This window comes from Triticum aestivum, chromosome 1D, assembly GCF_018294505.1.
Source record: "Triticum aestivum cultivar Chinese Spring chromosome 1D, IWGSC CS RefSeq v2.1, whole genome shotgun sequence".
In the NCBI taxonomy this organism is placed as follows: domain Eukaryota; kingdom Viridiplantae; phylum Streptophyta; class Magnoliopsida; order Poales; family Poaceae; genus Triticum; species Triticum aestivum.
In genome coordinates, this window is record NC_057796.1 from 248,269,133 (window position 1) to 248,295,894 (window position 26,762).

Genomic DNA, 26,762 nt, shown 5'->3' on the forward strand with positions numbered 1-26,762 from the left:
AAAAAATGTAGTTTCATAGGAGTATAAAAGTGCAGACAATGTGATTCTCAGAGAAGAAACTGCAAGTTTCAGTTTCAGATAAGAAACTCCAAGTTCAGTTTCAGATAAGAAACTGCAACTTTCAGAGGCAGAGCATTTATATTAACACGGCCTTTTCAAACAGTGTTAACATCATGCTGGAAGTTTTATTCATGGTCGAAACTGGAACTACCAGCCAGTTAACATCATGCTGATCAACATTCATGCATAGCACATCTTCATATGATGCACAGTCAAAAAGATATGCTATTTTCAAGATGCCCACACAATGTCGAGTGTGCGAAAAACAGAGAAAACGAGGGACGCCGCTGTCTGCCGTTGTGAACATGCTGAACAAACGAGAGGAATCTGGAGAGGACTGTACGTGGAGAGGCGGACAGTCGGGACCCACCGGGTCTATGGCCGTACGCAAGCAAGTGCCTCATCGAAAAAATACTTCCTCCTAATGCTATACTGACGTTGGGGCCCACGGGTTTGTCAACATAGTTACATTTTTTAGGTGCTTCAACGTAGTTACTATAGGAGATAAATTCACAACGAAGCCGGGGAGCTGGCAGGTATCATTTATTATCACTGGGGCAGCAAGTATCAGCTGGGTTTTGGGCTGCCCCGTCTAGGCTTTCTTTTTTAACATGCGCAGCCCACGACCTCGGATGGGAGGTCCATAGGCCTGTTTGTATTTTCTTGAGGGCCGTCATGTATCGACCGGCCTATGGACCTCCCATCCGAGGTTTTATTTTTCCTGAAACATCGGCAGCCCAATTTATGTATTTTTTTGAAGAAAACGCAGAGGTCTGTTCTATTTTTCTATATAAGAATAGGAACGCCTGGTCCAACTTATGTTTCCCTTCTAACTATATTATATATATTTAAATTATTTTATATGTTATTATATATTATTGTTATTGTCATCATATATTTAACAGATACTTACATATGTAAGAAAACAATATCCCACATCTTATTAACTTATAAAAATAATTTCTTAACAATAAAATCCTGGATTTTTTTGGCAACGAAAATCCTGGTGATTGTGTACAAAAGCTTGGTAAGATTTAAGGACCAATGTAATAATAAATCACTTATTATTTAAATATATATATATAACAAAATGCTCAGCCCCTGTTTATTTTTTGATAACATTGCTGCGCCCACCCCAACATTATAATTAGAATAAGCCCAGCAAAATCGTGTATTTCGAGAAAGTGCAAATGGCCTGTAATTTTTTAGGAAAAACATAAATGGGCCGCATGGACGCTACATTATTTGTTCACCCAGCCCAGCTAATGGACTGTAGTTCAAAAAAAAGAGATCAAATGGACTGTAAATTCTACCCCGCAAAAAAGACTGTAAATTCTGAAAAAATGGGTTGAATACGTGCCACATTTTTGGAGGCTGAAATGTGGGCCAATAGGTCGAAGCCAATGCAAGTCGTTGTCAACTTAGTCAACAAATGATTCTGACATCGTTAGCCGTTGGATTTACATCCAACGACCGGCATCCATCTTCAATCTCTCGTCTTCTTCCTCCAGCGCCGCCGGGACCACCTGCTCCCGCCTCCTGCTGCTAGCAGCTCTGCTTAGCACGCTTCGCTGTGAAGCGCTACTCCACCGTTGGCCAGGCCATCCCTCCACCCCTCCACACCTCCTGTTCTTCTCCACCGACTGCCGAACCACACCGCACCAGAACCAGTTAACCCTCATACACCTCTCCGTCTGCGACTCTACTCCCGCGTCTTCCCATCTCCGGCTCGTTGCTGTCCGGGGCCTCGCCGTCGTCCACCACCTTGGATGCGCTCGGCGCGGAGTGGTCAACGTGGTCAACGAACGACACCATCGGAAGTAGACTGTGCGTGGAGAGGCTGACAGCTGGGTCCACGGCCGCACGCAAGGAAATGCCTCCTTATTACGCGCAAAATAATGATTCCTCCACCTGACAGCTGGGACCCACCGGAAAGGCCTCCGTATTTCGCGAAAAACGTTCCCACCACTGACAGGTCGGACCCACCAGCTATATCTTCGCACGCAAGGAAGTGCCTCCTTATTACGCACCAAAGAATGAATACCCCCTGCTAGCTGGGCCCACTAAGTTGACGGGGATGGAGGGCTTTGTCAACTTAGTCAATATGAACGATTCTAGCTCCAGTGACCGTACGATGTCCATCCAACGGCCGTAGTGCTTCTTCAACCTCTGGTCTTCTTGCTCCAGCCGCCCAAACCAGCGTTGGTCGGGCCTCGTGCTCCTGCCTCCCGTGGCCGGCTGCGATGCGGCGGAGGCCTCACCGCTCCCTACTACTCCCACCGCAGGCCAGGCCATCCCTCTACTCACCCACACCCCCTGTTATTCTGCGGCTACGGCAGCCTCACATCGCAGCGAACAAGTGAATCCTCGTACTCCTCTACGCGTGGGCATCCACTACCGCGTCTTCCCCGGCTCCGCGTCGTCCCCTTCCTAGGCCTCGCCGTCGTCCACCACCATGGTCCTCTCGGCGCGGTGTGGTCAACGTGGTCAAGGAACGGCTTCCATTGGACGTGGACTGTACGTGGAGAGGCTGACAGCTGGGTCCACGGTCGCACCAAGGAAGTGCCTCCTTATTACGCGCAAAATAATTATTCCTCCACCTGACAGCGGGGACACACCGGACGGACCACCGTATTTCGTGAAAAAAACGTTTCCCCCTGACTGCTGGGACCCACCAGCTACATCTTCGCACGCAAGGAAGTGCGTCCGGGCAAAAAAAATGATTTGCCCCTGACTGCTAGGACCCACCAGTGATGACCCACAAGTATAGGGGATCTATCGTAGTCCTTTTGATAAGTAAGAGCGTCGAACCCAACGAGGAGCAGAAGGAAATGATAAGCGGTTTTCAGCAAGGTATTCTCTGCAGGTACTGAAATAAGAGGTAACAGATAGTTTTTTGATAGGATAATTTGTAACGAGCAACAAGTTACAAAAGTAAATAAAGTCTAGCAAGGCGGCCCAATCCTTTTTGTAGCAAAGGACAGGCCTGGACAAACTCTTATATAGATAAAAGCGCTCCCGAGGACACATGGGAATTATCGTCAAGCTAGTTTTCATCACGTTCATATGATTCGCGTTCGGTACTTTGATAATTTGATATGTGGGTGAACCGGTGCTTGGGTACTGTTCTTACTTGAACAAGCATCCCACTTATGATTAACCTCTATTGCAAGCATCCGCAACTACAACAAAAGTATTAAGGTAAACCTAACCATAGCATGAAACATATGGATCCAAATCAGCCCCTTACGAAGCAATGCATAAACTAGGGTTTAAGCTTGTGTCACTCTAGCAACCCATCATCTACTTATTACTTCCCAATGCCTTCCTCTAGGCCCAAATAATGGTGAAGTGTTATGTAGTCGACGTTCACATAACACCACTAGAGGATAGACAACATACATCTCATCAAAATATCGAACGAATACCAAATTCACATGACTACTAATAGCAAGACTTCTCCCATGTCCTCAGGAACAAACGTAACTACTCACAAAGCATATTCATGTTCATAATCAGAGGGGTATTAATATGCATATAGGATATGAACATATGATCTTCCACCAAATAAACCAACTAGCATCAACTACAAGGAGTAATCAACACTACTAGCAACCTACTAGTACCAATCCCGGACTTGGAGACTAGAACTGGATACAAGAGATGAACTAGGGTTTTGAGAGGAGATGGTGCTGGTGAAGATGTTGATGGAGATTGACCTCTCCCGATGAGAGGAGCGTTGGTGATGACGATGGCGACGATTTCCCCCTCCCGGAGGGAAGTGTCCCCGACAGAACAGCTCTGCCGGAGCCCTAGATTGGTTCCGCCAAGGTTCCGCCTCGTGGCGGCGGAGTCTCGTCCCGAAAGGTTGCTTATGATTTTTCCCTTGACGAAAGACTTCATATAGTAGAAGATGGCCACCGGAGAGCCAACAGGGGGCCCATGAAGCAGGGGGGGCGCGCCCTGGGGGGTAGGGCGCGCCCCCACCCTCGTGGCCAGGTGGGGCCCCTTCTAACGTACTTCTTCCACTCAATATTTTTTATTATTTCCAAAAATAACTTTCGTGGAGTTTCAGGACTTTTGGAGTTGTGCAGAATAGGTCTCTAATATTTGCTCCTTTTCCAGCCCAGAATTCCAGCTGTTGGCATTCTCCCTCCTCATGTAAACCTTGTAAAATAAGAGAGAATAGGCATAAGTATGGTGACATAACGTGTAATAACAGCCCATAATGCAATAAATATCGATATAAAAGCATGATGCAAAATGGACGTATCAACCAGCTACATCTTCGCACGCAAGAAAGTGCCTGATAGTCGGGACCCACCTGGTCGAAGCGTACGTAGCGTTGTCATTCTGGTCACGAACGTGTACGTACATACTGGTCGATGTAGAGGCACGCACGTGTCGTAGTAGTGGCGCGCACATAGCATGTACATGTACGTACATCGGCGAGTGTGCAAGAAAGAAAATACGGCCACGTACGTACATACGGGCAGGGTCTCGAACGCCTACTCGTGCATATATACGGCCAGGGCTCGTGTACATGGCTGGGTCGGAACGGAGAAACAGCGTCGTCGTCGTGTTCATGGGGAGCCAACCGGCTGGGTCGGAACGGAATGCGTCGTCGTGTTCATCGGGAGGGCTTGGACGGAATAGCCGATGGAAACGAGGCCTGGCATACCGCAGAATGGAGGAAACGGCCTTGTGTTCGACCGGCCACATTCGAAACGGGATCCTGTTCATCGTGAGGGGTCTGGCATACCGCAAAACGACAGAAACGGACCTCCTACGGTCGAAACGGGGGTCCTGTTGATCGGGAGGGGTGTGGCATACCGCAAAACAGAGGAAACAGACTTGTGTTGGAGCGCTACGGTCGAAACGGGGGTCCTGTTCATCGGGAGGGGTGTGGCGTACGGCAAAACGGGACTCCACAGGATACTGTTCATCTCCACCATCGACCCCCTCCAGCCTCCATGGACTACTGTTCATCAACCGTCGACCTCCTCCAGCCTCCACCTGCGACTGTTCATCCACGGGCTCCTGTTCATCCAGCCTCCACCGCGCGCTAATCCACCGGCTACTGTTCAACCAGCCCTCTCCACGGGCTCCTGTTCAACCACCCCTCCATGGGCTACTGTTCATCCTGCCCTCCACCGTCTACTGTTTATCCTGCCCTCCACGGGGTGGTCCTATTCATCCAGAGGCAACACCACGGGGTCCTGTTCATCCACCCCCACCGGGAACTATTCATCCAAAGCCCCCAAGCAACGCTCACTGTTCATCCAGAGGCAGCATCGATCGGCTTCAGTTAGCAGCAGTAGTGAAGGAATCGCTCGATCGGGTTCAGTTAACAGCCATTGATCGATCGCTCGGGTTCAGTAACGTGTAGCCTGCAGTGCAATCTCTCGGGTTCAGGTAGAGCCCAAGGCCTCGCTCAGGTTCAGTTAGAGCCCAATGCCTCGCACCCACGCGCGTGCGTGTATGAAGGAAATGCGCATCGCTAGGCCCCAACCACCAACCGTAACCGGGAACACCCCGATATTTTCCTCGCCCTCGCTTCTACCACGGTTTTTTCCGTCATGGATGGCCCAAAGAATGTCATGCAGCTGCGTCTCCAGCCCGCCCAGGACGAAAAGCCCATTTTTTGTCATGATTTTTGTCATAGAAGTAGGACCCCACCACATCTATGATGATACCGTGTTTTGTCATAATTATTGTCATAGAAGTGTCATAAGTATGACAGAAAAAATTAGAGTTTGGCCCAAAATGTCATGGGTGTGTCTTTCTTTTGTTCAAGGTTCGAACGCTGGGGTGCGCGCGAAGATCTCCCCCTACCAATCCACGTCCTAGCTTTGCTAAGATCTCAAAGGCTAACTCGATGAACTCGCAACACAAGGGACACAAGATTTATACTGGTTCGGGCCACCGTTGTGGTGTAATACCCTACTCCAGTGTGGTGGTGGTGGATTGCCTCTTGGGCTGATGATGAACAGTACCAGGGGAAGAACAGCCTCCTGAGGTTGAGGTGTTCTTGTGCTTGGTGTGTGGCTAAGGAACAGCTCAAGATCCCCTACTACTGTAGTGGCTAGTCCTATTTATAGAGGCCCTGGTCCTCTCCCCCAAATATTGAGCGGGAAGGGAGCCAACAACGGCCAATTTCAAAGGGGACAGCTAGTACAGCTTATCCTGACAAAAGCAGTCTTCGCCTGCAAAAGTCTCTGGTGGTGACTCCGCCTTGGGCTCCATGGTGACCTCCGTCTTGCCGTCCTGCTGGTCTTGGTCTTGTTGCACTGATATAGAAACCTTTGCTTGATGCCTCGGTACTCCACGCCTGTGCTTGCCTCCTTAGCACCAAAGAGGAAACAAGGACACTGCGCGCGCTGGTGCCCGCTTGGCGCCCGCGTGGTCTCGATCGTCATGGCTCATGTCACAAGAACCTCGCGAGGTTTGCCTTGCCTTGATCTCTCCGCCACTCGCGAGCCTGCCTGGCGGGGCCGCTCCTGAGGAGGTCTTGTGTCGTCCGCCTCGCGAGGCTTGGCCCCTCGTGAGGGTCTTGAATGCCTTGTTGATGAAGATGGGTCGTACGGGCCCACTAGCAGAGCCACACCGTGGACCGCAGGCAGGCAAGTCTGGGGACCCCCGTTCCCAGAATGCCGACAGTAGCCCCCGGGCCCAAGGCGCGCTCGGGCTTGGCTTCGAGGCGAAGCCAAAGGTCAAGGGTGGAGCACCGCGAGCCCCAATAGCCTGGGGCCTTGGTTGACGCATGGCGGTTGATTGGACGTGGGCGTATCCGCTTCCCCGCGCTGCCTCGGCAACTGCCCGACTTGACAAGTCCCTGCGGCATGCAAGGAATACCATCATTACATGTGATTGTGGGGGGCACTGGTTGGCCTTCTCCTGCTATAAATGAGGAGGGGGGCAGAGCCCCCTGTCGCCCATCTCCTCCCATTCCGCTTGCTTCTTCCTCCTCTGCTCCACCGCCGACACTGATGGCGCCCATCCGAAGGTTTCCTGCTATGGAGAAAGGAAAGACTCCCCTCGACGGGCCGGTTCCGCTCCCGCCGAAGAAGAGGCCAGTTCACCGCCACGACGCAGCGGCGATGCAGGTGGTGACGAGGCCTTGGTGCGAGCGGCCTCCTCCTGGGTATCTGTTACCCCTATACGCCCAAGCCGGGGGCTTAGTAGGAAGGAGCGATGACCGTTGGCATGCGCGCCGCGGCCATGGTCGCCGTGCCGCGGTAACGCGCGTCGCCGCCCCTGGAGTCCACGCCACGGATTCCTCGCGCGAGCTTGTGCTGTGGGCGGCGATGCCCCAAGCACTTGGATCCGCTTCCCGCGGTTCTTCTCCGACGTGATGCCGCCGAGGGGACCCATCGAGCTCTGGCTGTAGCATGCCGACTACGATGCTCCGGTGACTGGAGCAGAGGTTGAAGTGGTCTCCTCCGGCAAGATCTTCATGACCCGTGGCTGGGGGGAGGTCGCCCGGGTTTGCCGCGCTGAGGTTGCCCTCACGATTCACTTCGATTATGACGGTGCCTCCATGCTGTCCTTCAAGGTCTTCGATGCGGAGGGCTGCCGCCTGGAGTGCTGCCCTGGTGGGGAGCGCCGGGACGATGCGCGCCCCGCCTGTAGCCCCTGTAGCAGTAGCGACTCTTGGGAGTCCAGCGGTTCTCCTGAGCTCTATGAGACTCCGGGGACGAGCGGCGACAGCTATGTGCCCCCGAGCTCTCGCCGTGCGCGGAGCAAGGCTGCGGCGTCCAGCCGCCGCCGTCGCTGATCTGGATGGGGTTTGGCGCCGGCCCCCCGTGGCCCACTGTTGATGATGACGTCGGCCACGTGGGCGTGTAGATATGATTCCCCTAAGTTCTCATCTTTTGTTCCCTGCGAGGAATCGAGAAGTACCCCGCGGGGGCGTGTAACGGGTCTGTAATGTCTTTTGTTGATATTATCCTTATTATGGAAATTTGTGAACGCATGTCCTGTTTAGGCTCGATCTCCCCTTTCCAACCTCGCGACGGCTTGTTGCTCTACGCTGACAGGTCCCGGTCCCCAGGCAAGCTGCAGCCGTCGCTGGTATGCCAGGTCGCGTGCCGTGGTCAAGGCCAGGAGGTGAGCGGCCCGAGGTCCAGTTAGAGCTCCTGAGGCGTGATGCTCAGGAGGTCCCCTTTAGTGCTCAAGCGGACGTTGTAAGGTAAGAAAGGGAGGCGGCGTTGCCGCAATAGGACTGCGGTGAGCATGACCCCCAGGCTCCAACGATTAGCCAGTCTGAGCGCGGGACTAATCTTGACGATTCGGGGTTGATTCCTCGTGATGCGTCATGTTTGTGCGTTGGCGTCCGCAGCGTAGCTAGGTCAGGCCCATACGAGCTTCCTCCTCTCCCACGCTCTCCTTCATGCTCTACGTCCTCAGGTCCCAGCTCTCGAGCGAGCTCAGCCGCCGCTGGTATGCCAGGTCGCGTGCCGTGGTAAAGGCTAGGGGCTGAGGGCTGGAGGCCCAGTAGGAGCTCCTGAGTCGTGATGGTCAAGAGCCCCCCTTTCAACATGCAAGAGGATTGCATGGGAGAAGAGGGAGCTCGCGGTGCCGCCTGCTGTCATTCTCACGAGATTCCAGCAAGCCAACACAAGGAGAAACACAGTTTGCCATCATGGTTGCCGGTCGGCTGCTGGTTGCTCCGTGAGGAAATGAAGGTACTGAGGGCCTGGTGAGGTGACGTGCGCGGGGTGTGTCGCGAGCCAGAGCTTGACCGCTCAGATCTGTCGACGTTGCAGGGACGGACCCGTGCCCAATCGCCGTCCCAGCATGGGTAGCCCCCGTGGGAGGTGAGAGTCAAATAGGTGATAGTCATAGATAGATTAAGCATGGAAAGAAAACTGGCTCAAGTAAATGCAGGGAAGATACATGCCACTGGGTCAGGCCTGGGCGGCTTGGGAATGATGCAGCCCGAGGGGTGCTCCCAGCAAGGTAAGCTAAAGACATAAAAGGGATACATGCCGCAGGGACGGACCCACGCGGCCTGGGAATGATGCAGCCCTGAGGGCGCTCCTAGCTAAATAAACATGGAAAATGTCACCCGATTCTATTGATGAAGGAGAGTTGGGGCAGTTGAAGGTACGCGGCGGAGGGGTAGCTCCTCACGAGCCACCGGGGCCCTGAGCCTCGAGAGGCTCTTGGGGTCCTGGTGGTTCCTTGAGGACCGTCTCCATCTCCGTTAGAATGGCGTGGTGCCTGGCTTCCTGAGTCGCCAGGGCACGCCGCAGGTTGCGCTGGTAGGCGGACGCCACGCTCTGCAGGCCAAAAGCCATGCGAACATAGCTGTGCGGTGGGCCCTCGCAGCGTCCCACGCGCGAAGGCGAGAAAAGCTCCTGAGATGCGGCCCTGTTTATCCCTGGGACGTCGATGCAGACGCGCAGCCCGGCATCCTCGCCTGGATGTGGAGCTGCGCCTGGTGAGCGGCGGCCGCCGCGCATGGCCCTTCCGTCTTGCAGTTCCTGAGTGGTCCCGGTGATTAACTCCTGAGCGGTGGGCGCTCCTCGCCCTGTGTCCTCCTGAGGGAAACGTGCCGTGAAGCACGCCTCCAAGTGGTGCCCAAGCGCCTCCCTCGTGATGTTGGCAAAGTCTGAGGCCCTCCAGAAGAGAGCCCCCGAGCCCTACCCGAGAGGGGCGCCGGGCGCGCTTTCCTATGCGATGGAGGGAGGCGCCCCAGGTGCGGGCGCCGATCCTGACGAGGCGCCGCTCGCCTGAGACCCTGCATGGTGCAGCTGCTTCTTCTTCTTGGGGGTGGCTTCTGGAGGGCGCTCGCCCTTGCTGTCGGGGTCGTCGATTGCTACAGCTTGGAAGGCACGCTCGAGGGAGCACACCGCGGCTCTTTCTTCGCACGGGACTGTGATGATCCCGCCGCTTCCTGGCATCTTGAGGACATTGTAGCCGTGATGGGTCACCGCCATGAACTTGGCCAGGGCTGGGTACCCGAGGATCGCATTATATGGCAGGCAAATGTAGGCGACGTCGAAGTCGATGAGCTCGGTGCGGTAGTTGTTGCGTTCTCCGAAGGTGACAGGGAGGCAGACCTGCCCTATCGGTGTGGTGGAACCGTCGATCATTCCTGAGAAAGGCTTGGTAGGCTGAAGCTGGTCATATGGCACTTGGAGGTTGTCGAACGTGTCGACGGACAGGACGTTGAGCCCTGCTCTGCCGTCAATGAGGGTCTTGGTGACTTGTACATAGCTTATGACTGGTGAACAAAGCATTGGGAGGGCGCTAGCGGTAGCTACGCACTTGAGCTGATCAGCCGAACTGAACATGATGGGGCACTTGGACCATCTAAGCGGGCGCGTGGCCTCGAGCTTGGGGAGGACCGCGTTCAACTCGCGAGCAAACTGCTTGAAGATACATTGGCAGGCTGGGGCTTAAGCTCCGCCCATGATGCAGGCGATAGCATGCGGCTCCTGAAAGCCCCCAGCCCCCTCGTCTTGATGGTGGTCATCATTCCTTCTTGGTGGCAGCGGTAGTGGAGGAAGACCGGCGTTGTCCTGAGGACGATCTTCACGAGGCTGATCCCTCCTAGCGCCCTCACGAGGCTGATCCTGCCAGCGCTCCTCACAAGGCCGGTCACGCCACTCCTGGCGCGGGCCACGGTCATCCCAGCGTTCGCCACCACGTCCTCCTCCTCGGCCGTAGCCCCGGTCGTTGCGCTCGGGGCGTCGACCGAAGCGTCCTTCTCGAATGGCTCTGAGCTCCTGACAGTCGCTGGTGTTGTGGCTATGCAGGTTATGCAAGGCGAGAACGGTCGGCTGCTCTTGGATGACTCTGGCTGGTCCCTGCCGCGCTTGGTGTCCGGCTCTGCTGCGAGCACGGCCGCTCCCTTGCGCTTCACGTCCTTGGCCTTGGCTTTCTTCTCCTCTGGGTCCGCAACCGGGAGTTTGGGGAGGGAGAGGTGTCGGTGTCAAAATCGGCGGATCTCGGGTAGGGGGTCCTGAACTGTGCGTCTAGGATCGATGGTAACAGGAGACGGGGGACACGATGTTTACCTAGGTTCGGGCCCTCTCTATGGAGGTAGTACCCTACTTCCTGCTTGATTGATCTTGATGAATATGAGTATTACAAGAGTTGATCTACCACGAGATCGTAATGGCTAAACCCTAGAAGTCTAGCCTATGTGAATATGGTAATGAGTATGCTATCCGGACTATGCTCTCCGGTTTATATAGACACCGGAGAGATCTAGGGTTACATGGGGTCGGTTACATAAGAAGGAATCTTCATAGTTGGTCGCCTAGCTTGCCTTCCACACCAAGGAAAGTCCAATCCGGACACGGATATTGTCTTCGGTCTTCATATATTCACGGCCCATCAGTCCGGCCCATGGATATCAGGCCGGACGCCCGAGGACCCCTTAATCCGGGACTCCCTCAATAGCCCCCGAACCAGTCTTCAATAGCGAGGTGTTCGGCACACATATTGTCTTCAGCATTGCAAGGTGGGTTCCTCCTTCGATGATCTCCAAGTAACGTCTTCGGCCATTGATCCAATGTCGCCTCCTTGGCTTCTGCGCGTTTTAAATAATCTTCGTCCTCCACGTGTTGAGCGAATGTGGAAAGTCGGGGTATTTTTGCGAATAACACCCCGTCTACACAAGGAACAGAGCCTATTTAAAGAGATTGGATCCTAGATCCATTCAACGCTACGCAGAAGAAATCCCCAGAGACCGCTTAGGAGAGACCATTCCAGCATGGCCAGCGTTCCCAGCTCATCCGCTCGTCCCGGCCTAGAGAAAGGCGAGTGGGAGAGGTGTTCTGTGTCTCATAGCCAATTGACAAAGTTGCAACGCAAGGATTCCTTCCCCTGCAGATCTAGTCCCTGTTTGGACGGGGCTAGCTTCCTTCAATGAGGGGACTCAGGTAGGGGACTTCCCCAGTCCATCCGGGGGAGAGCGAGTGTGTTTGTCCCCTACCTGCTAAGAGGCGTTGGACTTCCAATCCATCCGTTCCTCCGAGGGCTTCTGGAGTACTACGGCCTCCAGCTGCACAACTTCGCTCCGGCCTCTATTCTGCACATTGCGGGTTACGTCGCTTCGTGTGAACTATTCCTGGGCGTCGAGGCTCATTTCGAGTCATGGAGGAAGTTGTTCTGTCTCGTCCCGCGCAATCACGAAGGGTCAATATTTGAGGTGGGCGGCGCCGAAGTGTGGCGCGTCGCTGATACCGGATATCCATCCGGCACACCAAGGAAGGCACCGGATGGATGGTCCTCCGAATGGTTCTATATTGAGGACGTCCCACTTCCCGACCCGGTTCGAAAGGGTCTTCCCGAATTTACGGACGTCCCGCTGAAGAAACGCCACAATTGGCGTCCTCGGAGTCTTGAAGAAGAAGACGGCGCGGAGGTTCGACAGCTGATGAGCAAGATAAAAGAGCTCGCTCAGTCCGGGCTCATAATAATCGAGGTTATGGCGATCTCCATAGCGCGAGGGGTTCAGCCGCTCCAATACAGAGGGCTTCCCATGTGGCACTACAATGGGGAGGATGACGCCTCTCGCTGTGGCCGGAAAGGTCCGGATAGCCCTGCCACTTTGGCTAATATATTAGCCAAACTGTTCAAAGGGGAGGAAAAGGAATTTCTTCGCATCAAGCTCAGAGACGGGTACTCTATGTATAACCCTCCCAGTTGGGTAAGGCCCAACCCCTCTGTTTTTACTCCTTCCATCTCTGAATTGCCTTTGATAAATTTCTAGTTTGTTTGCTTATGGAAGCACTGGCAGAAGGTCACCGAGGGATTTCATAGTCCCGCCCCGCAGCCGGAGGACCACAACCGAGAGCTTGATCCTGGGTTTGAAGAGGATCCGGATATATTTGTGGTGCTCGCGGAGGGGGTGTTTCACCAGACGAGCTATGATGGCACAGAAGTGGCCATCATCGCCGACTACCCTGGTCTTCTTCCTGCTTCACAGGTAAGTAATCAAGAAACATCTTTTCTGAAAGGGTGCTCTTACTCTGCCTCACCCACCGCATTGTCGCGCGTTCCACAAGGGAGGCGTTCAACGATACCGAGGAAATCGGTTCCTGCGCCGGGCAGGCTTTCGAAGAGACGGGCCAGTGAAGGCATCGCCGGGCCTTCATCGAGGAGGTACGGATAAATATATTTTTCAGTGGCCGTATCTGACTGTGACCTATGCGCCTGTTTGATTGCAGGAAAATGGTTCGCCGAACTGTGTCCGGGGGTCCGGCTGGCCGCGCTCCCAACAACCAAGATTTAGATCCAGTCCGGGAGACGGGGGCCGATGTAAGAACAATGCCGGACTGCCCTTCGGCCGAGGATTCGGACAATATGTCTGTTACCAACTCGGAAGTAGAGAGCACCATGAATCATCTGCGTAGCAGGGCTGTCTTACGAGACCCGAAGTTCTCGAGACGAGGCATTTAATGCCTTTAGCTCAGGCGACGCATACGTTCGAGCTGCTCGAGATGGGCTTAGAAAAGCCACGAGGCAATATCTGACAGATGTGCAGGTAAGTTTTCTTTGTCAAAAAAGGATAGCCATATACCCGTAGCCCCCAAGACTGAAAGCTGTTGGCACAACTGATTTAAGGATCGTTTAACAACCAGGTCCTCATGGAGAAGAATGGTCTGCTAGCCCAAGAGCTGGAGCAGTGTCGGGCGCAGCTAAAAGCTGCTACCGCCGAACTGGGATACTTGAAGAAGTTGTCCTCTGGTATTGTTCCCTTCCACCAAGGAACAATTATTGTGTACCCACTGTGCTAATGTTGCTGCTGATTTCGCACAATAGGGTCGTCTGATCAACTTGAAGAGAAGGTGTAGGTCGCTCAAGAGGGAGAGAGAGAGGCGAAAAGGCAACACGCCACAGGCGAGCGTGTGCTGACCCGTGTCAGAGCTGAGAAAAACAAGCTGCAGGATTCCAACACTGCATTGGGTGAAGAGTTGAAAGATGTTCGAGCCTAGCTAGCCGCTTCCGTGAAGGAGAATAAAGAACTGCGGGGCGGTATATTTAGTATGTGTCCGAACTGTTTGTAAATTAGCTCAGAGATAAATGAGACTGATATAGTCATGTTTGCAGGTGTACTGACGGGTCGTCCTGAAGAGGAGGCGTCCGGATCATCAAGTCATCTGCTGCAGAGGCTGCCAGAAGTGCACAAGCATGCTCGGCTAGCCATGCGTAGTGCGGCTAACGCCTTATGGCCGTCCGACTCCCCTCCAGGAAGTATGGAGGAGCTCGTAGAGCAGTTCAAGGGAGCACGGCGGCGTATTCGACTATGGAAGATATCGGCCTGCCGAGAGGGTGCGCGGGAAGCCTAGGCCATGGTGAAAACGCGATATACCAAGCTGGACCCGAATCACATGGCCATGGGACCACTAGGGTCAAATGGGGAAGAAATTCCCGTTAGTTTAGTATATGACCAAGTAGAGGTGGCCGTAAAATATTCCCAACAGGATTGTAAGCTAGACTGCCTGTTAGATGGTATAGGGGAGGAAGTGTTTGAGTCCAAGTGACTATGTACTTTCCTCACCATGTGGAATTCTAGCTGAATTGTATATCATTTGTCATGGCATACCTTTTCGCTTCAATTTCCAGACCCGAAGGTGCGAAGTGTTTCCGAATGCCGTTACGCCTGAACAGGCCGGGGTATGCGTGGAAAACTAAGCGTAGGGGTCATAGTTGCTTGAACAGAAAAGTTGTAAGAAACATCTTCCAGGGAGAATAGTTCCGTTAAGGGCTCCTTTCCCTGGGTGTGCATGCATTAGTAGACATGTCTGAGTTGTGATGTAAGAATCACAGTGTTTATAGCTTCTGGGGGTTCACAATAGAGTGAGTACAAAGAATATTTTTATCCACCGACCGAATATTCCCTTAAGAACGCTAGCTTTCGGGTTCACCCAGTCTGAGGTACACATCCAGATGACTCGGCAGTAACAATCACAGTGGTGCTCCCTTTACCACCTAGCCGAACAATCGGGAACGTAGGGGTAAGCACAGGAGCCAGGCAACCCAACTTGGCCAAAACTTAAGTCATATCGATGCATATAATGGTGAAGAAAAGACATACGGGCAGAACGTGTATGTATGATGAGCTTGATGCTCGGAAAATAGTATTAACAAGCTTCTGTTAAAGAAGCCCCCACGTATGATGGGCGTACATATGTAAATGTGTACGTCAGCAGTGTTCGGTCGAGCCGAATGAGACCTTTAAGGCGAAAAGAAGAATTGTGTAAAAGGGAGAAAAAGTAATGGAAACTATAGGAGAGAAGGAGACTAACAAAGAGTCCGGCGCTAGGCATAGAACCTTCGGAGTCTGGCCGCGTTCCAGGGGTTCGGCTCTAGGCGATTGTCTGATGCGTCACGAAGATGGTACACTCCTCCGGTAAGAACTTCGTCAATTATGAAGGGACCCTCCCATTTGGACTTGAGTTTGTCCTTTTTCTTCTCCGGCAAGCGTAGAACGAGTTCGCCAACATTGTAAGTCTTGGCCCGTACTTCTCTGCTTTGATATCTTCGAGCCTGCTGCTGATAAAATGTTGAACGGGCTTCGGCGACATCGCGCTCCTCCTCCAGGGCGTCTAGGCTGTCCTGCAGATCCAACTCGGCCTCTTTCTCTTCGTACATACGCACTCGAGGTGAGTCATGTATAATATCGCAGGGCAATACAGCCTCTGCACCGTACACCATGAAGAAAGGTGTGTATCCGGTAGTACGGTTGGGCGTGGTCCGCCGCCCCCAGAGTACGGAGTCAAGCTCCTCGACCCAGTGTTTGTCTGATTCTTTCAGAGACCGCACTAGCCTGGGTTTGATGCCGCTCATAATAAGACCATTAGCTCGCTCGACTTGACCGTTTGTTTGCGGGTGGTAGACAGAGGCGTAATCGAGCTTAATGCCCAGATTAGCACACCAGGTTTTCACCTCATCAGCTGTGAAATTGGAATCGTTATCAGTGATGATGTTGTGCGGTACACCATAATGGTGCACCACATCGGATATAAATGCGATCACCGGTCCGGACTCGGCCGTTTTGACTAGTCTAGCCTCTATCCACTTGGTGAAATTGTCCACCATGACCAGCAGATATTTTTTCTTATGGCTTCCCCCTTTCAGGGGTCCGACCATGTCCAAGCCCCAGACCGCAAAGGGCCATGTAATGGTGTAACGCCCACGATGCGGCTATATCTCCCACGTGTCGAGGCACGACTTAGAGGCATAACCGCATAGTGGTTTTGTCGCAAGAAGGGTCATCTTCACACAATCCCATGTAATGAACAAGAAAGGGATAAAGAGTTGGCTTACAATCGCCACTTCACACAATACATGAATATAAATCATACATCATCCAAAATACAATCATATAGACCGACTACGGTCAAAATCCAGATGAAAATAAGACAACCCCAAATACTAGATCCCCGATCGTCCCAACTGGGCTCCACTACTGATCATCCGGAAAAGACACATAGTAACGACCACGTTCCTTGTCGAACTCCCACTTGAGATCGACGCCATCATCAGCACTGGCATCATCGGCACCTGCAACTGTTTGGTAGAATCTGTGAGTCACGGGGACTCAGCAATCTCACACCCGCGAGATCAAGACTATTTAAGCTTGTAGGGGAATGAGGAGGAGCTGCAGCGGCAATAAGCATATATGGTGGCTAACATGCGCGAAAGAGAGCGAGAAGAGAAGCAATGGAACGGACGTCATCTAGCAATGACCAAGAAGTGATCTTGAACACCTACTTATGCCAAACATAACTCAGACCGTGTTCACTTCCCGGACTCCGCCGAGAAGAGACCATCACGGCTACACACGCAGTTGATGTATTTTAATTGGGTCAAGTGATAAGTTCTCTACAACCGGACATTAACAAATTCCCATCTGCCTCATAACCGCGGGCACGGCTTTCGAAATATAATACCCTACAGGGGTGTCCCAACTTAGCCCATCATAAGCTCTCACGGTCAATGAAGGATAAACCTTCTCCCGGAAAGACCCGATCAGTCTCGGAATCCCGGTTTACAAGACATCTCGACAATGGTAAAACAAGACCAGCAAAGCCCCCGAATGTGCCGACAAATCCCGATAGGAGCTGCACATATCTCGTTTTCAGGGCACAACGGATGAGCCAGATGTCGGGTTGGCATAGACCCTGGTTGCCCAGGGGGCGCCGGACATCGCTCGGTTTGGGCCAGCACTCGAAGGAGCACTGGTCCGGGGGTTTAAAATAAAGATGACCCTCGGGCTCGCGAAAACCCGGGGGAAAAGGCTTAGGCGGCAAATGGTAAAACCAAGGTTGGGCCTTGCTGGAGGAGTTTTATTCAAGTTGAACTGTCAAGGGGGTCCCATAAATCACCCGACCGCGTAAGGAACGCAAACTCAAGGAACATAATCCCGGTATAACAGTAACTAGGGCGGCAAGAGTGGAAAAAAAACACCAGGCATAAGGCCGAGCCTTCCACCCTTTACCAAAAATATATAGATTCATTAATTAAATAAGAGATATTGTGATATCCCAACATATCCATGTTCCGACATGGAACAAACTTCAACTTCACTTGTAACTAGCAACGCTATAAGAGGGGCTGAGCAAAAGCGGTAACTTAGCCAAACAACGGTTTTCTAGGAAAGGATGGTTAGAGGATAACATGGCAAAATGGGAGACATGCTATAGCAAGTGATAGGTCGCGGAGCATGGCAATAGAGCGAACAACTAGCATAGCAAAGATAGAAGTGATTTCGAGGGGTGGTCATCTTGCCTGCAAGGTTCTCAGAGTTGTCGAAAGCTTGATCCTCGTAAGCGTACTCAATAGGTTCCTCATTCACGAACTCGTCTCCCGGCTCTACCCAAGACAAGAACACAAACAAACGGAACCACAATCAATCATGAGAAATGCACAAGCAACATGATGCAAAACATGTATGATATGCGATGCATATGCGTGCTCCGGAAGGAAAATGATGAACATGGCAGTAACTTGGCAAACCAAGCATGCCACTGGAAAGATGAGATGATTTCGGTCGAAATCGATATAAAGATCACCGGAAACGGATGCACGGTTTGCAAATGGCAAGCAAAACAAGAATGACACTAAACTGCGATAAACAGCAAGATAGCACTTAAAATGCAACAAGCAACAATGCTACAGCACCCCAACATAGCAAAAAAGAACATGGCAGTAATCTACAGGAAATGCTTGACAAAAGATGAACACTGAGCTACGGCTAGTTCACAACATATCAAGCTCAAACAAGCATGGAAAAAGTGCAAGAGATTACAGGATCACAGACTTTGTGAAAAACTGGACATGGCAGTAAACAGCATCAGGTAGCAATGTTCGGGGCACAAAATCAACATGCTACAGGAACTTAACATAGCAAAACAAGTCATGGCAGTGTTCTACTAAAAGCACATGACAAAATTCCCTTACTGATCAAAAGCCAAAAAGGAACAGAAGATATGATGGCAAGCATGTAAACATAGCAAGTTTCGCTATCAGGTTCCAGAGTTAGCAGAAAACAGAGCATGGAGGAAATAATAATATGTAGGCCTCTTTGTGAGCTTGATGCACTCACTACAGAGCAATGCATGACAAACCAAGCATACCTACAGCAGGAAGGCATGTTTATGAAGCTATCCATTGCAAGAACACAAGCATAGCATGTATGGATCAACTACAATAAGCTTGGCAAAATTGCATATCATGTTAAGAATCTGCCAGAAATATTTTATAGCAAAAGTAGAGCAAGATTGAGTCATTCTACGGCACTCCATAATTGCAAACAATTGCAGGAATGGATCAATTACAACTATATCTACAAAACATCCTTAATGAACATCTCCAAAATATGCATGGATCTCTCTGTAGCATCAAGTTTCCATGGCAACAAAATTACAGCAGACAAGGACTTGGAGAAATCACCAAGTCCCTGAAATCAGAAATATTACGGGGCCTACTTTGCATGCTTGTGCTAGTCACCACAGAGATCACAAAAATACATGGACTACACCACTGGAAAGATGGCATGGCATACTTCAAAACACATGTAGAGCTCATGCTCAAAAGATGCACAGATTAAATGATACAAAAATGACAAATCTCCAAGTTGTGATAAGAACCAGAGAATAACAGCAACTAGGCCTCTTCCAACAGAGATTTGGGCATCAAGATGACCTCTAATGAACATGGTGCAATTGAATAAAATGAAGAGCATCGCGAGTGCATATGCTGAGAAAATCTGAGGACTTAGAGAAAAAAGGGGAGCGAGAAAAGTCAACGCACGTACAGTGCCCGATCGGATCTGGCGATGAGAGAGAGCTCGAGCTCGACGAGCTTCGGCCGGCGCTGGAGGCTGCCGTCGGCGGGGCCGAGGAGGAGGGGGGCGCCGGTGACCGGCGACGGCGTCGGGCGAGGCGCCGGCGACGGGCGGCGGGGAGGCCGCGGCGGTGCGGGCGAGCGCGGCGGCGGCGCACGGGAGGCGAGCCGGCGCCGGGCGCGCGGGCTCGCGCGGGCCCGCGGTGGGCCGGGCGGGCCGAGGCGCGGGGCGGTGAAGTGGGGCGCCCGGGGGTGACGTGGCGTGCCCCTATTGGCTGCGGGCGCGCGGCGGGTTTTCGTCCGGCGGCGCTGGACGCGTCCGGCGCGGCGCGAGGGAATTTTTCTAGGGTTGGACTGAGATTTCGTTTTTCGGGATGCTCACATATAAATAGGTAGAGGGAGCTAGGAGGCTCCAAATGAGGTACGGTTTTCGCCCACACGATCGTGATCGAACGACCTAGAGCATGGAAGAGAGTTTGGTGGATTTTGAGCTGATTTTAGAGGGGGTTTTTGCTGGACACTCAAATGGACATTGCGGATGCCCGGTTAACCGATGGAGTACCAAACGACCTCCAAATGAAACGAAACTTGACCGGTACTCTCCGGGTGGTATATTAAGGCCACTTGACAAGCCTCGGTACATTCCGAGAAAGTTTGACACCCGCACATGAAAGAAAGCTAGAGGGATGCACCGGAGGAGATAGGAGCGCCGGATTGCAAAACGGACAACGGGGAAAATGCTCGGATGCATGAGACAAACACGTATGCAAATGCAATGCACATGATGACATGATATGAAATGCATGACATGAACAAAATGCAAAAACCAAAAAAAAAACAAAACCCGACAACGGAGGGAAAATCATAACACATAGCCGAAAATGGCAAGAGTCGGAGTTACAAATATGGCAAGTTACATCCGGGGTGTTACAACACTCCACCACTACGAGAGGATCTCGTCCCGAGATCTAGGACTGAAAGAACTCCAGATATTCGGAACGGAGGTGGTCCTCGCGTTCCTAGGTGGCTTCCCGGTCGGGATGGTGCGACCACTTCACTTTTAGGAATTTGATTGACTTGTTGCGAGTCTTGCGCTCAGTTTCTTCAAGAATAGCAACGGGGTGCTCATCATAAGACAAATCTTCCTGGAGGTCAATCTCTTCGAACTTGATAGTGCGCTCAGGCGTCTTGAAGCACTTGCGGAGCTGTGACACGTGGAACACGTCATGCATGTTCGCGAAGTTGGAAGGAAGCTCAAGTTGATAGGCGAGGTCGCCTCTTTTGCCAATGATCTTGAAAGGACCCACGTATCTAGGGGCAAGCAAGCGACGAGTGCCTTTCATTGGAGAGACGCGGAGGTAGACATGGTCTCCGATCTTGAAAGCCAAATCACGATGCTTACTATCATAGTAGCTCTTCTGGCGCGATTGCGCGGCTTTGAGATTATCACGGATGACTTTACACATTTCTTCAGCTTCAGTGATTAAGGCATTGCCAAGAAGTTGGCGTTCACCAGTCTCTGACCAATTGAGAGAAGTACGACACTTTCTGCCATAGAGAATCTCGAATGGGGCCTTGCCCGAACTCGCTTGGAAGCTGTTGTTGTAGGAGAATTCAGCGTAAGGAAGACAATCTTCCCGTTTCATGCCAAAGGAAATGACACAAGCCCTGAGCATATCTTCAAGAATTTGATTGACTCGCTCGACTTGGCCACTAGTTTGAGGGTCGAAAGTTGTGCTGAAGCGAATGTTAGTGCCCATGGCCTTCTGAAAGGAGTCCCAGAACTTAGAGGTGAAGATGCTTCCACGATCAGAAGAAATCAATTGTGGAATGTCGTGCAAGGAGACAATTCTGGAGGTGTAAAGCTCTGCCAGCTGAGCTCCTGTGATAGATTCTTTGGTTGGAAGGAAATGAGCCACTTTAGAAAGCTTGTCAATGACAACAAAGATAGCATCATTTCCGCGCTTGGACTTGGGAAAACCAGTCACGAAGTCCATTTCGATATGATCAAACTTCCACTCTGGGATAGCAAGAGGTTGGAGGAGACCAGCTGGTCGTTGGTGTTCTGCTTTCACTCTTCGGCAGACATCACATTCATTCACGAATTGAGCAATCTCTCGCTTCATTCGAGTCCACCAATACGACTGTTTGAGGTCATGATACATCTTTGTACTTCCAGGATGAATGGACAGGAGAGAATTGTGCGCTTCGTTCATTATGACTTTCCGTAGATCACCTTTAGGAACCACAATCCGGTCTTTGAAGAATAAAGTGTCTCTGTCATCAATGCGATAGCACTTGTATTTGGAAAGACCCTTGTCGATACCACGTTTCACCTTCTTCACCATGGCATCAAGGAGTTGTGCCTCACGAATTTGATCTTCCAAAGTAGGAGAGACTATGAGGTTGGCAAGAAAGCCTTGAGCAACAACTTGGAGATTCAGCTTGCGGAAAGCTTCACAAAGATCCGGTTGGAAAGTTTGACACCCGCACATGAAAGAAAGCTAGAGGGATGCACCGGAGGAGGTAGGAGCGCCGGATTGCAAAACGGACAATGGGGAACATGCTCGGATGCATGAGACGAACACGTATGCAAATGCAATGCACATGATGACATGATATGAAATGCATGACATGAACAAAATGCAAAAACAAAAAAAAAACCCGACAACGGAGGGAAAATCATAACACATAGCCAGAAATGGCAAGAGTCGGAGTTACAAATATGGCAAGTTACATCCGGGGTGTTACAAATGGGGATTGTTTGTAGGGCGGTTGGGGGCATATGGCTTTGGTTGGCGAAGAGTTGGCATCCAACGCAGCGCTGGAAGAGGTCCTGTGTGTCTTCCTGGGCCGTAGGCCAATAAAATCATGTGCGGAAGGCCCTGCTGACAAGTGCCCGGGCTGCGGCGTGGTGCCCACCGAGACCGGCGTGAATTTCTGCCAAGACTTGCCGCCCCTCCTCCTCGGAGATACACCTTTGAAGGACTCCGGTGGTGCTTTTCTTGTAGAGCTCTCCCTCGTGAACTTTATAGGCCTTCGAACGCCAGACGATGCGGCGAACCTCGTTCTGATCTTCTGGGTGCTCCTTCCTATTAAGGTAGGCCAAGAATGGTTCGGTCCATGGGGCAATTACTGCCATGATGAGGTGGGCCGATGGTGTTATTTCGGTGGCTGAGCCTCAAATAATGTCGGCGTGTTCGCTATCTGTGTTTGTGTTCGGAACGGGATTGTCGTTGCTGTCTCCCCCTTGCCACACCACAGATGGCTTAAAGAGCTTTTCAAGGAATATGTTAGGTGGGACGGGTTCACGTTTAGCGCCGATGCGAGCAAGGGCATCTGCCGCCTGATTACTTTCGCGGGCGGCGTGATGAAATTCGAGCCCCTCGAATCGAGCCGACATCTTCAAGACGGCATTGCGATAAGCTGCCATCTTTGGATCTTTGGCATCAAAGTCTCCATTAATTTGGGATATTGCGAGGTTTGAGTCCCCGCGCACCTCCAAGCGATGTATGCACATTGATACGGCCATCCGAAGGCCATGTAGCAAGGCCTCGTATTCGGCTGCGTTGTTGGAGTCTATGTATAATATTTGGAGTATGTACTGGACGATATCTCCTGTGGGGGACGTTAATACGACGCCCGCCCCTAGCCCTGCCAACATTTTGGAGCCGTCAAAATGCATCACCCAGTTGGAATATGCGCCGTACTCTTTAGGGAGTTCGGCCTCTGTCCATTCCGCGACGAAGTCAGCCAGTACCTGGGATTTGATGGCTCGACGTGGTTTGTACGTGATGTCGAATGGCAGGAGCTCAATGGCCCATTTGGCAATCCGGCCCGTTGCATCCCGGTTGTTGATTATATGATTGAGGGGCACTTCGGAAGCCACCGTGATCGAGCACTCCTGAAAGTAGTGTCGCAATTTTTGAGATGCCATGAAGACTGCATATGCTATCTTTTGATAGTGAGGGTACCGGGATTTGCATGGTGTGAGGACGGTGGATACGTAGTATACCGGCTTTTGGAGCGGAAATTCGTGTCCGTCCTGTTCTCGTTCGACGATGAGCACGGCGCTCACCACTTGATGTGTTGCCGATATGTATAGCAACATGGGTTCGCCTGTGTTTGGTGCAGCCAGGATTGGATTGCTTGCTAGGAGGGTCTTTATTTCCTCCAGTCCGGCAGTCGCCGCGTCTGTCCATTCGAAGTTATCCGTGCGCCGTAAGAGGCGATAGAGTGGGAGTGCCTTTTCTCCTAGTCTGGAGATAAAGCGGCTTAGTGCTGCCACGCATCCTGCCAGTTTTTGGACCTGTTTGAGGTCTGTTGGTGTAGCTAACTGTGACAGAGCTCGGATTTTAGCCGGATTTGCTTCAATTCCTCTATTGGAAACTATGAAGCCCAGCAGTTTCCCAGCGGAGACGCCGAAGACACACTTCTCCGGGTTGAGCTTAATGTCATATGCCCGGAGGTTGTCAAACGTAAGACGTAAGTCGTCTATTAGTGTTTCGACGTGCCTAGTCTTGATGACGACGTCATCAACGTAAGCTTCTACCGTTTTGCCGGTCTATTTCTCCAGGCATGTTTGGATCATGTGTTGGTATGTCGCGCTGGCGTTCTTGAGCCCGAAGGGCATAGTATTGAAGCAAAATGGCCCGTATGGGGTAATAAATGCTGTTGCAGCTTGATCGGATTCCTTCATTTTGATTTGATGGTATCCGGAATATGCATCAAGGAAACACAGTGAGTCGTGTCCTACGGTGGCGTCAATGATTTGATCAATGCGGGGAAGGGGAAAAGGATCCTTACGGCAAGCCTTGTTGAGATCCTTGAAATCGACACACAGGCGCCAGGATTTATCTTTCTTTGGTACCATCACCAGGTTTGCCAGCCAGTACGGATGCTTGATTTCTCTAATGAATCTGGCCTCGATGAGCTTGGCCAGCTCCTCCCCCATGGCTTGTTGCTTGGGTTCGGAAAAGCACCGCAGTGTTTGCTTGACTGGTTTAAATCCCTTTAATATGTTGAGGCTATGTTTGGCCAGCTTGCGTGGGATCCCTGGCATATCTGAAGGGTGCCAGGAAAATATGTCCCAGTTTTCGCGCAGGAACTCTTGTATTGCGGCGTCAACTGTTGGTGTCAGTTGAGCTTCGATAGATGCTGTCTTCTTGGGGTCCGTTGGGTGGACCTAGAATTTGACTATTTCTTCTGCTGGTTTGAATGAGGTGGATTTGGGGCGTTTGTCGAGGATCACATTGTCCCTGTCCACTGTGGAGCGTAGTGCAGTTAATTCTTCGGACGCGAGGGTTTCGGATAGCGCTTCCAGGGCCAGGGATGCGGTTTTGATTTCAGCGCGGAGTGCTACGTTCGGATCACTGACGAGAGTGATTATACCATTTGGTCCGGGCATTTTGAGCTTCATATATCCGTAGTGAGGTATAGCTTGGAAGCGTGTGAAAGCATCCCGCCCCAATAAGGCGTGATATCCGCTGCTGAAAGGGGCCACTTGGAAGGTTATTTCTTCGGACCGATAGTTCTCTAGCTTGCCTAATACCATGTCAAGTGTGATTTTGCCCGCGCACCACGCCTCCCAACTAGGAATAATTCCCCGGAAGGTTGTGTTACTTTGTTTGATGCGGCTCCTGTCTATTTCCATTTTATGGAGTGTGTCCTCATAAATGAGATTTAGTCCGCTGCCACCGTCCATGAGGACCTTGGTGAGTCGAAAACCATCCACGATGGGGCTGAGGACTAACGCGGCTGGTGCTCGTACTGTTCTGTACTTTGGTTTGTCACCGGCGTTGAATGTTATAGCCGTGTCGTTCCATGGGTTTATTACAGCAATTTGGCAGACTTTGTTGAGCTCGCGAAGTGCCCTTTTGCGCTTGTTATTTGAAGCAAATGTCTCAAAGACTGTCAATACTCTTGGGTCGTCATCTTCTGGGGAGTATTGTTCCGGGGCGTCCTTTATAAGGATGTCCTCGCCGCTCTTGGCTACCTGCCGTAGTATCCAACATGCTCTAAGGCTGTGGGTTGCCACAGTATCTGTTGTTGCATGTATTTTGCATGGGCCATCGAGCCACCCCTCCAGAACGGTGTCGTGCCGTATGGTGGCTTTGTGTTTTTTGACTGTTGGACTGGGCGTGCCACGAGGGTACGCCCTTTTCGCCTGTAGGGGGAGTTGGGTTGGGGCTGGTGGTTCCCAGCGAACTACCCGAGTTTCCCAGGCGCTTTCCATCACGCAGTACTTTTGTACGATGGTTGCTAAGTCAGGAAATTTCAGTATGCGGCGGCGATTGATGGCGTTGAGGATTCCTTCGTCCGCGCAATTTTTGCAAAACGCCGATAATGCGTCTTCGTCACGGCAATCTTTTACCTTGTCCTTGACAAGGAGAAATCTAGCACAGAAGTGGTGGACCTTTTCCTGAGACTGTTGTTTTATGCTCATGAGAGCCTCTATGTCCGGGTGGGTGGGTGGAATTAAATCCGAACCCTGACCTAACCGATTGTCCGGAATCTGACGACCTTTCGGACTGGACAGTCCGGGTTCCGGAATATCTTTTGATTGTTTGGGACCGCCGTCCGATGCTATGTTCGGAGGGCTGGTTGCATCCTTTCGCGGGTGAGTATCCGGCTCTTCATGAACGGCGATCCGAACATAGTCCGTCTTTGATATAGAAGAGGACTCGCTGTCCTGCCCCACGACTACCGCAATCTGGTGGGTGACCGACGGAGTTTCGGTTTCTCCCTGATCGGTTTTAGGCCCGATCTGATCGTAGTCAGAGGTGATTCCCAAAGCGGCGATGCGATCTAGGGGCTTGTTTAAGGACGAGAAATCAACCAGATCCATCTGCTTGGAGTGCTCGGAGTTGATGCGAAGGGGATTTTCGATGGCCCGAGAGGTCATCGTCGGCTCCGCAGCCGAACGGGCGATCATAGTAAAGTCGCCCAGCCGGAGGGTTTGGCCCGGGGCCAGAACTACCCCTGTGGTAATGTTGTCTTTAGTGACAAGGCGAGCCATCGAGCCTTCAATCGACGGCACAGTGGAACTCTCAATGAAAGCACCAATGTCGGTGTCAGAACCGGCGGATCTCGGGTCGGGGGTCCCGAACTATGCGTCTAGTATCAATGGTAACAGGAGACGGGGGACACGATGTTTACCCAGGTTCGGGCCCTCTCTATGGAGGTAATACCCTACTTCCTGTTTGATTGATCTTGATGAATATGAGTATTACAAGAGTTGATCTACCACGAGATTTTAATGGCTAAACCCTAGAAGTCTAGCCTATGTGAATATGGTAATGAGTATGCTATCCGGACTATGCTCTCCGGTTTATATAGACACCGGAGAGATCTAGGGTTACATGGGGTCAGTTACATAAGAAGGAATCTTG